This window comes from Bos indicus x Bos taurus, chromosome 18 (assembly GCF_003369695.1).
Source record: "Bos indicus x Bos taurus breed Angus x Brahman F1 hybrid chromosome 18, Bos_hybrid_MaternalHap_v2.0, whole genome shotgun sequence".
In the NCBI taxonomy this organism is placed as follows: domain Eukaryota; kingdom Metazoa; phylum Chordata; class Mammalia; order Artiodactyla; family Bovidae; genus Bos; species Bos indicus x Bos taurus.
Window position 1 is genome coordinate 5,768,468 of NC_040093.1, and position 12,599 is coordinate 5,781,066.

The window sequence follows — 12,599 nt, forward strand, 5'->3', positions numbered from 1 at the left end:
ATCTGCTGGATCATAGAAAAAGCAAGAGAGTTCCAGAAAAACATCTGCTTCTGCTTTATTGACTACACCAAAGCCTTTGACTGTGTGGATCACAACAAACTGTGAGAAATCCTTAAAGAGATGGGAATACCAGACCACCTGACCTATCTCCTGAGAAATCTGTACGCAGGTCAAAAAGCAACAGTTAGAACTGGACATGGAACAACAGACTGGTTCCAAATCAGGAAAGGAGTACGTCAAGGCTGTATATTGTCACCCTGCTTATTTAACTTAAATGCAGAGTACATTATGCAAAATGCCGGGCTGGATGAAACACAAACTGGAATCAAGATTGCCAGGAGAAATATCAATAACCTCAGATATACAGATGATACCACCCTTATGGCAGAAAGCGAAGAAGAACTAAAGAGTCTCTTGATAAAAGTTAAAGAGGAGAGTGAAAAAGTTGGCTTAAAACTCAACATTCAAAAAACTAAGATCATGGCATCCGGTCCCATCACTTCATGACAAATAGATGGGGAAACAGTGGAAATAGTGAAGGGGGCTCCAAAATCACTGTAGATGGTAACTGCAGCCATGAAATTAAAAGACACTTGTTCCTTGGAAGAAAAACTATGACCAACCTAGACTGCATATTATAAAGCAGAGATACTACTTTGCCAACAAAGGTCTGTCTAACCAAAACAATGTTTTTTCCAGTAGTCATGTATGGATGTGAGATTTGGACTATAAAGAAAGCTGAGTGCCGAGGAATTTACGCTTTTGAACTGCGGTGCTGGAGAAGACTCTTGAGAGTCCCTTGGACTGCAAGGCGATCCATTGAGTCAATCCTAAAGGAAATCAGTCCTAAACACTCATTGGAAGGACTGATGCTGAAGCTGAAACGCCAATATTTTGGCCACCTGATGCAAAGAACTGACTCATTTGAAAAGACCTTGATGCTGGGAAAGACTGAGGTCAGGAGAAGAAGGGGATGACAGAGAACGAGATGGTTGGATGGCATCACTGACTTGATGGACATGGGTTTGGGCAAGCTCCGAGAGTTAGTGATGGACAGGGAGCCTGGCGTGCTGCAGTCCTTGGGTTGCAAAGAGTCAACTGAGCGACTGAACTGAAGACACAAAAAGGCCAAAACCCAAATGCCACTTCTGAGGTGCTGAGAACAAAAGCAGTATACTGCATGGGATCTCTGCACACAGCATCACCAAACAGGTGGGCAGACCATCTAAGCCACACTTCCAGTCAGATCTACTTATCCGCCCCCACTCCCACCCCATTTAAGGAACCAGCCCCGCCTCCCATCAGGGAACAAGCAAGGGCAAATGTTTCTTATTCTTGTTCACTTGTCTTGCAGGACAAGTCCCAGTAAAGCTTTGCCTGAATTCCTCACCTGGCCTGTTATCAGTTCCTATTGAGTAGAGCCCAAGAACTCAGATCGGTAACAAATCCAGCCCATCGTTTAACATCTGCGGAGAGGAAACAATCGTTTTATTTGGACACTTCAGTTCAGAGCTCACCAATTGAGCTAATAAGTTAAACCAAGAAAGAAGCTACTGAATATTAAACTGGTTAAACTAGGTTTTGAGTGTTAAAAGGTGATCAACATCCTTTCCACATACACAGTAAAGTTATCTACCAGACAACAAATAGAGTTGATGTCTATTCAGAATAGTTCCAATATAGAACACAGTAGAAAGTATATTAACCTGGTAATCTGAGCAATAAAATTTACAGTAAAAATATTATAACATATCCAATGGTTCCTGAGATTAAAGCTAAAACAAGTGTGAGGATACATCAAACTTAGAAAAGATTGACATGAGCCATAGAACAAAGGGGGTGATTGCAACAGTACTGGTAATACTGGCCATTTTCAAAAGAACTCTGTGGTAACACAGATTCTGTCCCCATTTCTTAGAAGGGAAGAGAACAACCTGGAACTAAGTCTCTGCCCTCTGGAAGGCCTGGGATTGCAAATGGAGTCATCTGAAGCAAAAATTAGAAAATGCAGATGCCTCAAACACCTGCTTTTGCAACTATCACTCTCCTCTGCATAATTTAAACATGTCAACAAACTTTAAACAAATATAGCTTATTAGAGACACTACTTAGTACTTCATAACTTAATATTCCACATTTAATCAACTCAATATTCAGCTGGGTTTGGGTTTTCCGCTTTCGCCACCACTGTGTGCTTTGTTCTCTATGTGTCTCCCTGGGTCCTTCTACTTCTCTCCTTTTGTGTCCTTTTCTGTGTTTCCTCGTCTGATCATAGGCATCATTTTGTTTCCCACCCTCTCTGTTCCTCCTCCCACAGACTGTTAGGCCTCACTCTGTTGCAATCTCTGTTCATCCCTGTAATTCTTTCTCCTCAAACGTTCTGATGCCTCGCTAACTGCATATACTTCTGCTTCAATATTCCCTCTCTGCTCTCCAAGGAGGGCGGTCAAGGGCGCTCAACCTCCAGAGTGAGGACTTGCTATAACGGAATAGGGCGGAGGAGGGCGGGGGTAGAGGGGAAGGAGTCGGGAGTCCGCCAAAGGGTTGAAAGAGGTAAAGAGCTGCAGGCGTTTAGCGTCTATATGGACCGAACGCAGAAAGCTTGGGCCGGTACCTGAGTCGGAGCGATTTTAACCGGAACCGGGCCCGGACTCCCGGGACCGAACCGAGGCTTGTGGCGACGCCACCACAGGCGGTAGGGGTGGTCTCAGAGCGAGAGCGACAACCGGGTTCAGAGGTTTACTTTACTGGGAAACGCCCGAAACCCAGCTGTGGAGGAGGGGGCCTGAACTCCACAGAGCGCAGTAACGATCTAAGCAATCAAGTCACTCACCCGAGCGCGTCAGTCTTTCCTCGGGATCCGCTTCCGTGTCTGGAGGGGATTCCGCATGCGCACCGTTGAGCCGGGGGCAGGACCGCTGAGACGCGTCAGGATGGAAGGAGGCTGTGTCCCTGGAGGGGCGGAGCCTGCAGACGTGGTCTCATCCTGGGAGATTCTTGTGTCTTCCTCTCCGAACGGGTTCTGCGTTTATACTTTGGATCCTTTGAACGTGTTCGGTGTCCTTTGGAGCCAGGCTCTGTGCGGAATTAGAGAGCCAGGGCACTTCCGGTTGACAAGGGTTTATGTGAAAACACGAGCGGATGGACACAGACCCTCTGACCATCCAAGCGCCCTATCGCTGGGACGTGAGGGCGGGGCTTGGAACTGTGGGCGGAGCTTGGATTTTGGCCCTTCTGAGACCCCAGGCAGTTACAGCTTCTTTACTTAAGCGACGGCAGGAGTTTTAGAGCGGGTGATGGAAACTAGGAGTAACTGGAAATGCAAAATTGTGCCTATGTGGAATGTGAAATTTTATACTCACTTCCCCTCGGAGCGTTACTTTTTCTTTTGTTTCCCATTCACTTGGAGACATCAAAAATAATAAGAATTTGAGGCGGGTGGGGGGAGGGTGCAGTTCCTGGTGATCTATAGGTTAGGGTTCCAGGTTTTCAATGCTTTCCGTGAACAGATCCCACAATCCAGGCGACAAAAAAAAAAAAAAAAAGAGGAAAAATTTCCACCCCAAACATGTCTGGCTGAGGGACTCCTTTGGAGACTGTGAGCAAGTAATTGGCTACAGTCAGGTACTTGAGAACAAAGCCTTAGGAAATAATTCAACCATATTTTAATTATCTTTTCAAGAATGCACAAACAATGCACAATTGCACCCATCTCACACGCTAGCAAAGTAATGCTCAAAATTCTGCAAGCCAGGCTTCAGCAATTCGTGAACCATGAACTTCCAGATGCTCAAGCTGGTTTTAGAAATGGCAGAGGAACCAGAGATCAAATTGCCAACATCTGTTGGATCACTGAAAAAGCAAGAGAATTCCAGAGAAACATCTACTTCTGCTTTATTGACTATGCCAAAACCTTTGGCTGTGTGGATCACAACAAACTGGAAAATTCTTCAAGAGATGGGAATATCAGACTATCTGACCTGCCTCCTGAGAAATCTGTGTGGAGGTCAAGAAGCAACAGTTAGAACTGGACACGGAACAACAGACTGGTTATAAATTGGGGAAGGAGTACATCAAGGCTGTATACTGTCGTCAAGGCTGTATACTGTCACCCTGCTTATTTAACTTAAATGCAGAGTACATCATGCGAAATGCCAGGCTGGATGAAACACAAGCTGGAATCAAGATTGCCAGGAGAAATACCAATAACCTCAGATATGCAGATGACCACCCTTTTCTGCCACCCTTATGGCAGAAAGCAAAGAAGAACTAAAGAGCCTCTTGATGAAAGCGAAAGTGAGTGAAAAAGTTGGCATACAACTCGACATTCAGAAAACTGAGAACATGGCATTCAGTCCCATCACTTCATGGCAAACAGATGGGGAAATAGTGGAAACAGTGTCAGACTATTTTGGGGGGGCTCCAAAATCACTGCAGATGGTGACTGCAGCCATGAAATTAGAAGACACTTGTTCCTTGGAAGAAAAGCTATGACCAACCTCAGTTCAGTTTAGTTCAATTCAGTCACTCAGTCACGTCCAACTCTTTGCGATCCCATGAACCACAGCACGCCAGGCCTCCCTGTCCATTACCAACTTCCAGAGTCTACCCAAACCCATGTCCACTGAGTCGGTGATGCCATCCAACTATCTCATCCTCTGTCATCCCCTTCTCCTCCTGCCCTCAATCTTTCCCAGCATCAGGGTCTTTTCAAATGAAGCATCAGGTGGCCAAAGTATTGGAGTTTCAGCTTCAACATCAGTCCTTCCAATGAACACGAAGGACTGATCTCCTTCTGCCGGGGTCCAGCCCCGGCTGATCCAGGGTATTCGAAGGGGAGACGGAGTCGGCGACTATTTACATATTTATCAAAGACATAAAGAGTAATAGAATGAGGATAGCTCAGTAGGAAAATTCAGTGGAGAAAAGAGGCTGAGTAGCTTGGTTTACGCGGAAAACCAATATAACCTGTGACACCAGGTTAGCTCTGACCACGGAGGCCGCAGGCGTCCTCTCAAATAGCAGAAGGTGCCCCACCTTAGACACCTTCTCGAGTGGGTCTTAGAAGCTCAGGCAAATAAATGGTCGCAGAGGATATCCACGCTCCAGATGGAGACTTCAGCCAGAATGTGAAAAGAAAGAATGACATGGGGAGACCAAGCTCTGGTGAGCAAGGCCCGTAGCTTTATTTATTTATTTATTTCCGTAGCTTTATTTTTAACAGGGGTTTATATACCCTAAGTTACACATAGAGGATAATAGGGGATGCAAAGTCAGCAGTCTTTGACCCTTATCAAAAACCAGGGTTTCTTTCCTGCAAATTTATTGTATACAAATGGTTTAGGTGATTTACAACATCTTCTGGCCAGAAGGCCTATTAACATTTTATGACTCTTGACAAGGACTTATCAACAAAGACTTATTTTCTCTAAGAGTAATTATTTTAAGGTTTGGCGCCATCTTCCAAAGATAAAATTGCATTCCTATAGGGTGGATGTGTAATGGGTTTACAACAAAGGAAAGAATTTATTACCTTAAGGGTCTAAAGTTACTAACACTAAGGCCACTACTTATTTTTTCTACATACCAACTATATTAATTAATACATATTCAAGGATATAATACTGGGGATGTGGAAACTCGGCAGCAAGCATTGGCTCATCAATGAAATCTTTTATTAGTTTATTCTGACAGTTTCTAACTCTCTGAGAGGCTCTAAGCTATTTGAATATCTTAAGCTTCCCGTGCCTCTCGAGGCTGGGAGACTGTAAACAATCGTATGCATAGCTGTAGGAGTCCGGGTAAACTTGTCAGGCGAGTTAGAGAGCCATCTGAGGGGTTTGGATTTAAACACTCCTAATTGCCCAGGAACTTTATTAATTGGAGCTGTAAGTTAACTCTTTGACAGAGAGAGGGAGGTGGTGGTGGGGGACAGCCCCCAGTAAAGTCAGAGGTGAGAGCACAAAGCAATAAAGTAGGCAGACTCTGTTTTTTGGGGGGTAGATGCTCGAGAATATCCAGGGGGACTCCTGAGGCTCGATCCCGCCTTTGCGTATGCCGAGCCTCCTTCCTCATGACCTTTGTCACGAGTGGAATACCTCACCGGCTCCCGGCATCCTTCAGGATGGACTGGTTGGATCTCCTTGCAGTCCAAGGGACTCTCAAGGGTCTTCTCCAACACCACAGTTCAAAAGCATCAATTCTTCGATGCTCAGCTTTCTTCACAGTCCAACTCTCACATCGATACATGACTATTGGAAAAACCATAGCCTTGGCTAGATGGCTACTTTGTTAGCAAAGTAATGTCTCTGCTTTTAAAAATATGCTGTCTAGGTCGGTCATAACTTTCTTTCCAAGGAGTAAGCGTCTTTTAATTTCATGGCTGCAATCACCATCTGCAGTGATTTTGGAGCCCCCCAAAATAAAGTCTGACACTGTTTCCACTGTTTCCCCATCTATTTCCCATGAAGTGATCGGACCAGATGCCATGATCTTAGTTTTCGGAATATTGAGCTTTAAGCAACATTTTATTCTCCTCTTTCACTTTCATCAAGAGGCTTTTTAGTTCCTCTTCGCTTTCTGTCATAAGGGTGGTGTCATCTACATATCTGAGGTTATTGATATTTCTCCTGGCAATCTTGATTCCAGCTTGTGTTTCTTCCAGCTCAGCGTTTCTCATGATGTACTCTGCACATAAGTTAAATAAGCAGGGTGACAATATACAGCCTTGACGTACTCCTTTTCCTATTTGGGACCAGTCTGTTGTTCCATGTCCAGTTCTAACTGTTGCTTCCTGACCTGCATACAGTTTTCTCAAGAGCAGGTCAGCTGGTCTGGTATTCCCAACCCTTTCAGAATTTTCCACAGTTTATTGTGATCCACACAGTCAAACGCTTTGGCATAGTCAATAAAGCAGAAATAGATGTTTTTCTGGAACTCTCTTTTTTTTTTTTTTTGATGATTTGCAGATGTTGGCAATTTGATCTCTGGTTTCTCTGCCTTTTCTAAAACCAGCTTGAACATCTGGAAGTTCATGGTTCACGTATTGCTGAAGCCTGGTTTGGACAGCATATTAAAAAGCAGAGACACAACTTTGCCAACAAAGGTCCACCTAGTCAAGGCTATGGTTTTTCCAGTAGTCATGTATGGATATGAGAGTTGGATTATAAAGAAAGCTGAGCACTGAAGAATTGATGCTTTTGAATTGTGGTGTTGGAGAAGACTCTTGAGAGTTCCTTGGACTGCAAGGAGATCCACCAGTCAATCCTAAAGGAAATCAGTCCTAAACACTCATTGGAAGGACTAATGCTGAAGTTGAAACTCTAATACTTTGGCCACCTGATTCAAGGAACTGACTCATTGGAAAAGATCCTGATGCTGGGAAAGATTGAAGGCAGGAGGAGAAGGGGATGACAAAGGATGAGATGGTTGGATGGCATCACTGACTCTATGGACATAAGTTTGAGTAAGCTCCCAGAGTTGGTGATGGACAGGGAGGCTTGGTGTGCTGCAGTACATGGGGTCGAAAAGAGTCAGACACGACTGAGTGACTGAACTGAACTTTTACCCTTTGACCTTTATCTGGCTGTGTGTGTGCACATGCTCAGTCATGTCTGATTCTTTGTGACCTCACTGACTGTAGCCTGCCACGCTCCTCTATCCATGGGATTTTCCAGGCAAGTGTACTGGTATGCATTGCCATTTCCTTCTCCAGGGGATCTTCCCAACCCAGGGATCCAACACCAGTCTCCTGCATTGTCAGGTGGATTCTTTACCATTGAGCTACCTGGGAAGCCCTTATCTGGCTATTGAAGTGAAAGTGTTAGTTGCTCAATCGCATCTACTCTTTGAGCCTGGAGTGTCCTCCAGGCTCCTTTATCCATGGAATTCTTCAGGCCAAGAATACTGGAGTGGCTTGCCATTCCCTTCTCCAGAGGATTTTCCAGACCCAGGGATTGAAGCCGGGTCTCTTGCACTGCAGGTAGATTCTTTACCATCTGAGCCAGGTGTGACAAATAAGACTATTTCTTGTCATACCAACCATATGAAGGGAAATCTCTGGTGAGAGAGTACAAAACACGTATATGCAAAATGCCTCAACACCTTAATGTGAAGCCTGGGTTGAGCCCAACTCAGAGAAGACAAGCCCAGCACACCTCCCACTTTTCTTTTCTAGCTTCACTGACGTATATTTGGTAAGTAGCAATGATGTACATATGAGGCATACAATATGATTATCTGACAGATGTATACACTTTGTACTAATTATCACAATAATTTACACTTCCATCAACTCACAATTACCAGTGTGTGTCTGTGTTGTGAGAACATTTAAGTTTTACTTTCTCAGCAAATCCCAAATATACAGTATTAACTACAGTCAGCATACTGTACCTTAGATGTACATGTTGTACTTATTCATTTAACAACTGAACTGTTTGTAACTTTTGGCCAGTATCTCTCCAACTACCTCGCCACCCACGTCCTCAAAAACCTTTATATTCTGTAGCTCTATGAGTTTGACATTTCAACCTTCCATATATGTGTGTCTTTTTCAACCACAGTTATGTCAGAAATAGTAACAGTGTTATAGCCACTCAGTAAGCAAACTCACTCAAAAGGACAGCGGGAATAGTGGAGTGCAGTTGATTACACCGGTGGGGCCGAGGCAGAGTTTCCTCCTTAGCCAAGGACCCCGACCGATTTTTGGGACAACCCTTTATACCCAAAGTATACATGTCCAAGCCCACATGCCCAAATTCTCTAAAGTCCACTCTGGACAATGTTAGTAAGAGATGCAATCAGGTTACAGCCATAAATTTACATTCTAAAGCTACCTGAACATACAGTTTAGTGTACATCAGTTAGCATTATTAAGATTACATTGTGGACACTGCATTCCTTCTGGCTCTGGGAGGTCTAGGTACGGGGTCTGCCCGGTCTGGTTTTTATCCACCCGGGAGGCCTGCTCAGCTGTTGCTATTTTTTCTCTATGGCCTTCCAGGTATGCAGTCCCAAGTTCACCAAGAGTGTAAGATGGAGTTCTTTTTCCTTTAAAAATGGAGTCAGTCCAGTCAGGGCAACCTGCTCCTTTCCTTCCAACAGCAATGCCAGAATGCTATAATAATAATTTACGGCTGACATAAATCTCTATATACATTCATTTGTCAACAGACATTCTGGTTGTTTCTACATCTGGGTTGTTGAAAACAATGCAGTAATGTTCTGCTGCTGCTGCTAAGTCGCTTCAGTCGTGTCCGACTCTGTGCGACCCCACAGACAGAAACCCACCAGGCTCCCATGTCCCTGGGATTCTCCAAGCAAGAACAATGGAGTGGGTTGCCATTTCCTTCTGCAGTGCATGAAAGTGAAAAGTGAAAGGGAAGTCGCTCAGTCGTGTCCGACTATTAGCGACCCCATGGACTACAGCCTACCAGGCTCCTCCATCCATGGGATTTTCCAGGCAAGAGTACTGGAGTGGGGTGCCATTGCCTTCTCCGCAATAATGTTCACTGGAGTGCAAATATTTCCCTCACTAGAATGACTGTTTCCTTTGGATATCTAGTCTCGGATGGGTTTCATAGATTGTGGGCCCGTTCTTTATTTAATTTATAGAGTAGACTCCATATCATTTTGCTAAGAGCTGAATCAATTACATTCCCACCAACAGAGGCTGGTGGCGATTCTAGGGAAGTCGAAATTGAATGCACCAAGATTTATTCCAAGCTTCAAAAAGAATTAAATGCAAAAAAAAAAAAAAAAAAAAAAGAGAGAGCAAAGTGAATCGATTAGGAAAAAAAAAAAACACTTTTAATTTTCCTTCAAAGAGGCACCATGCAGTGACAGAGTCAATCATTTCTTGCCCCACTTCTCTTCCCTGTCCTGTGTCTCAAGCCAGAAAAGGAAAGGGAGTGACCCACAGCTGGGAGGAAGACGCGGCCTCTCCAGGGGGCCGAGAGGGCAAGGCTGCGGAGGCGGGAAACCACCTCGCAGAAGAGGACTTTACAGGGGGGTGGGGGGGGCGGGTAGGGGACGGAGAGAGTAAAGGGAGAGTGAAGGGGATTTTAAAAGTGAAGGAAAAGAGGCAAAGGCGGTGTCTACGTGGACCAAAGGCAGAAAAGCCGAGGGCTCGGGAACCCACTTCACGGCGATTTCAACCCCGAAGGACAACACCACACCTTTGAAAGCAACCTCTGGATATACTCGGGGTGTTTTAGGTCCGTCGATATTCTCAAGAAGCCGAAGGTAGTGTAAGGTGGACAAAGAACTTCAAATTTACAGTACAAAGGAAAAACGCCCCAGGCAACTCAAACTCTACGCCGAGTTCTCCACTTTAGATTCTTGAATAAAGTGCGCAGGCGCGAAGTTAGAGACCGTGTTTCCGGGGGCGGGACCAGGGCGGAGGGCTATCGGGGATGGGCGGGGCGAGTGAGCTCTCCTCCTCGCAGAGTTCGCCGGGATGAGGTGTATGGATTGGGGAGGAGGTAAGTGAACTCCGGGCGCTTTGAAACTGCTGATATTAAGTTACTATCTAGAACAGTTTTGTGGTAAAAGCTTGGAGATGTGTGGGCCCCTAACGTCGGAAATGATCTTTTCTGCTAACAAGTTGAAAACGGTTTCAGTAAAAAGCTATTTTTTTTACAGCAGTTTTCCCCCGTGCCCCTCCTGCGTGTGTGCTACTGCGTTTCAGTCGTTGTGGGACTCTCTGCGACCCCGTGGACTGTAGCCCTCCAGGCTCCTCTGTCCATGGGATTCTCCACCAAGAATACTAGAGTGAGTTGCCATGCCCCTCTCCAGGGTTCCTCCTGAGGCTCAAGCAATTAAGAAGTTGAAACGTGGGTTTCCAAGCATTTGCTGCGTGGCAGTGGTTGGATCGGGAACATTAACTGCAGTTAGAATCAATTTAAACAGTTTGAGGAAACAAGATCTGGGCTTCCCTAGTACAAACTAGAATGAGAAATACAAAATTCTCCCTAGGCATTTCGTACTGACATCCTGCAGAACAGCTCTTGCGTTTCTATTCCCCAGTTAGCCAGCAGACCAAACTCAACACTCTGCTCAGTTCCAGAGACTCAGGGACAAAACCTGGTGTCTGAGACTGGAGAACTACGGCATGTTATAATGTCCCTCATTAACAACATTTTGTTGTTGTTATAAATTGCGTTGTTCTTTCTTTGGGCTAGAGTGTTTTGTCTTTTTAAACCAACTTGCTCCCACCCAGTTTTATATAATTTACGTCTCTGTATAAGTGTAAGTTGTTCAGCATAATGTGCTAATTTATGTATATTGAAATAATTACCACAACTTTAGTATCCATCATCTCATACATAACATTTCTTTTTAGGAGAATTACATTATTCATTAAAATGCCTGCTCTACTCTACTTCTTAAAAATTTTGGTTGCATCCTGCGACTTATGCGATGTTAGTCCCCCAACAAGGGACCTGCATCCCTTGCACTAGAAGGCAGATTTTAAACTTATTTTTTAAAGTGAAGGATAATTGCTTTACAGAATTTTGTTGTTTTCTGCCAAATATCAACATGAATCAGGCACAGTTGTACATGTCCCCGCCCTCTTGAATCTCCCTCCTATCTCTCCCCTCTGGGTTGATACAGAGCCTGTTTGAGTTCCCTGAGACACACAGCAAATTCCCATTTTCCCTTACATATGGTAATGTAAGTTTCCATGTTACTCTCTCCATCTCACCCTCTGCTCACCTCTCCCTGTGTCCCTACGTTTGTTCTCTATGTCTGTTTCCCCATTGCTGCCTTGCAAATAAATTCATCAATACCATCTTCCTAGATCCCATATATATGCATTCAGTTCAGTTGCTCAGTCGTGTCCAGCTGTTTGCAACCCCATGAACCACAGCACATCAGGCCTCCCTGTCGATCACCAACTCCCAGAGTTTACCCAAACTTACGTCCATTGAGTCGGTGATGCCATCCAACTATCTCATCCTCTGTCGTCCCCTTCTCCTCCTGCTCCCAATCCCTCCCAGCATCAGGGTCTTTCAAATGAGTCAGTTCTTCGCATCAGGTGGCCAAAGTATTGGAGTTTCAGCTTCAACATCAGTCCTTCCAATGAACACGCAGGACTGATCTCCTTTAGGATGGACTGGTTGGATTTCCCTGCAAGTCCAAGGGACTCAAGAGTCTTCTCCAACACCACAGTTCAAAAGCATCAATTCTTTGGTGCTCAGCTTTCTTCAGAGTCCAACTCTCACATCCATACATGACTACCAGAAAAACCATAGCCTTGACTAGACGGACCTTTGCTGACAAAGTAATGTCTCTGCTTTTTAATATGCTGTCTAGGTTGGTCATAACTGTCCTCCCAAGGAGTAAGTGTCTTTAATTTCATGGCTGCAATCACCATCTGCAGTGATCTTGGAACCCCCCAAAATAAAGTCAACCACTGTTTCCCCATCTATTTGCCATAAAGTGATGGAACCGGATGCCATGATCTTAGTTTTCTGAATGTTGAACTTTAAGCCAACTTTTTCACTCTCCTCTTTCACTTTCATCAAGAGGCTCTTTAGTTCTTCATTTTCTGCCATTAGGGTGATCATCTGCATATCTGAGGTTATTGGTATTTC

General features: G+C 44.6%; 1 protein-coding gene across 1 annotated transcript in view; it reads right to left on the reverse strand.

The window, feature by feature from the left end:
- LOC113875832 (zinc finger protein 677-like) overlaps positions 1 to 3,181 on the reverse strand; it is an 84,862-nt gene extending 81,681 nt beyond the window's left edge. Inside the window, exons 1-2 of the mRNA XM_027514499.1 lie at positions 2,834 to 3,181; positions 1,391 to 1,466 (exon numbers count right to left, since the gene is read on the reverse strand). The gene's annotated coding sequence lies outside the window, so the exon portion shown is untranslated. The remainder of the gene's footprint in view (positions 1 to 1,390; positions 1,467 to 2,833) is intronic.
- Between the last annotated feature and the right edge of the window lie 9,418 nt (positions 3,182 to 12,599).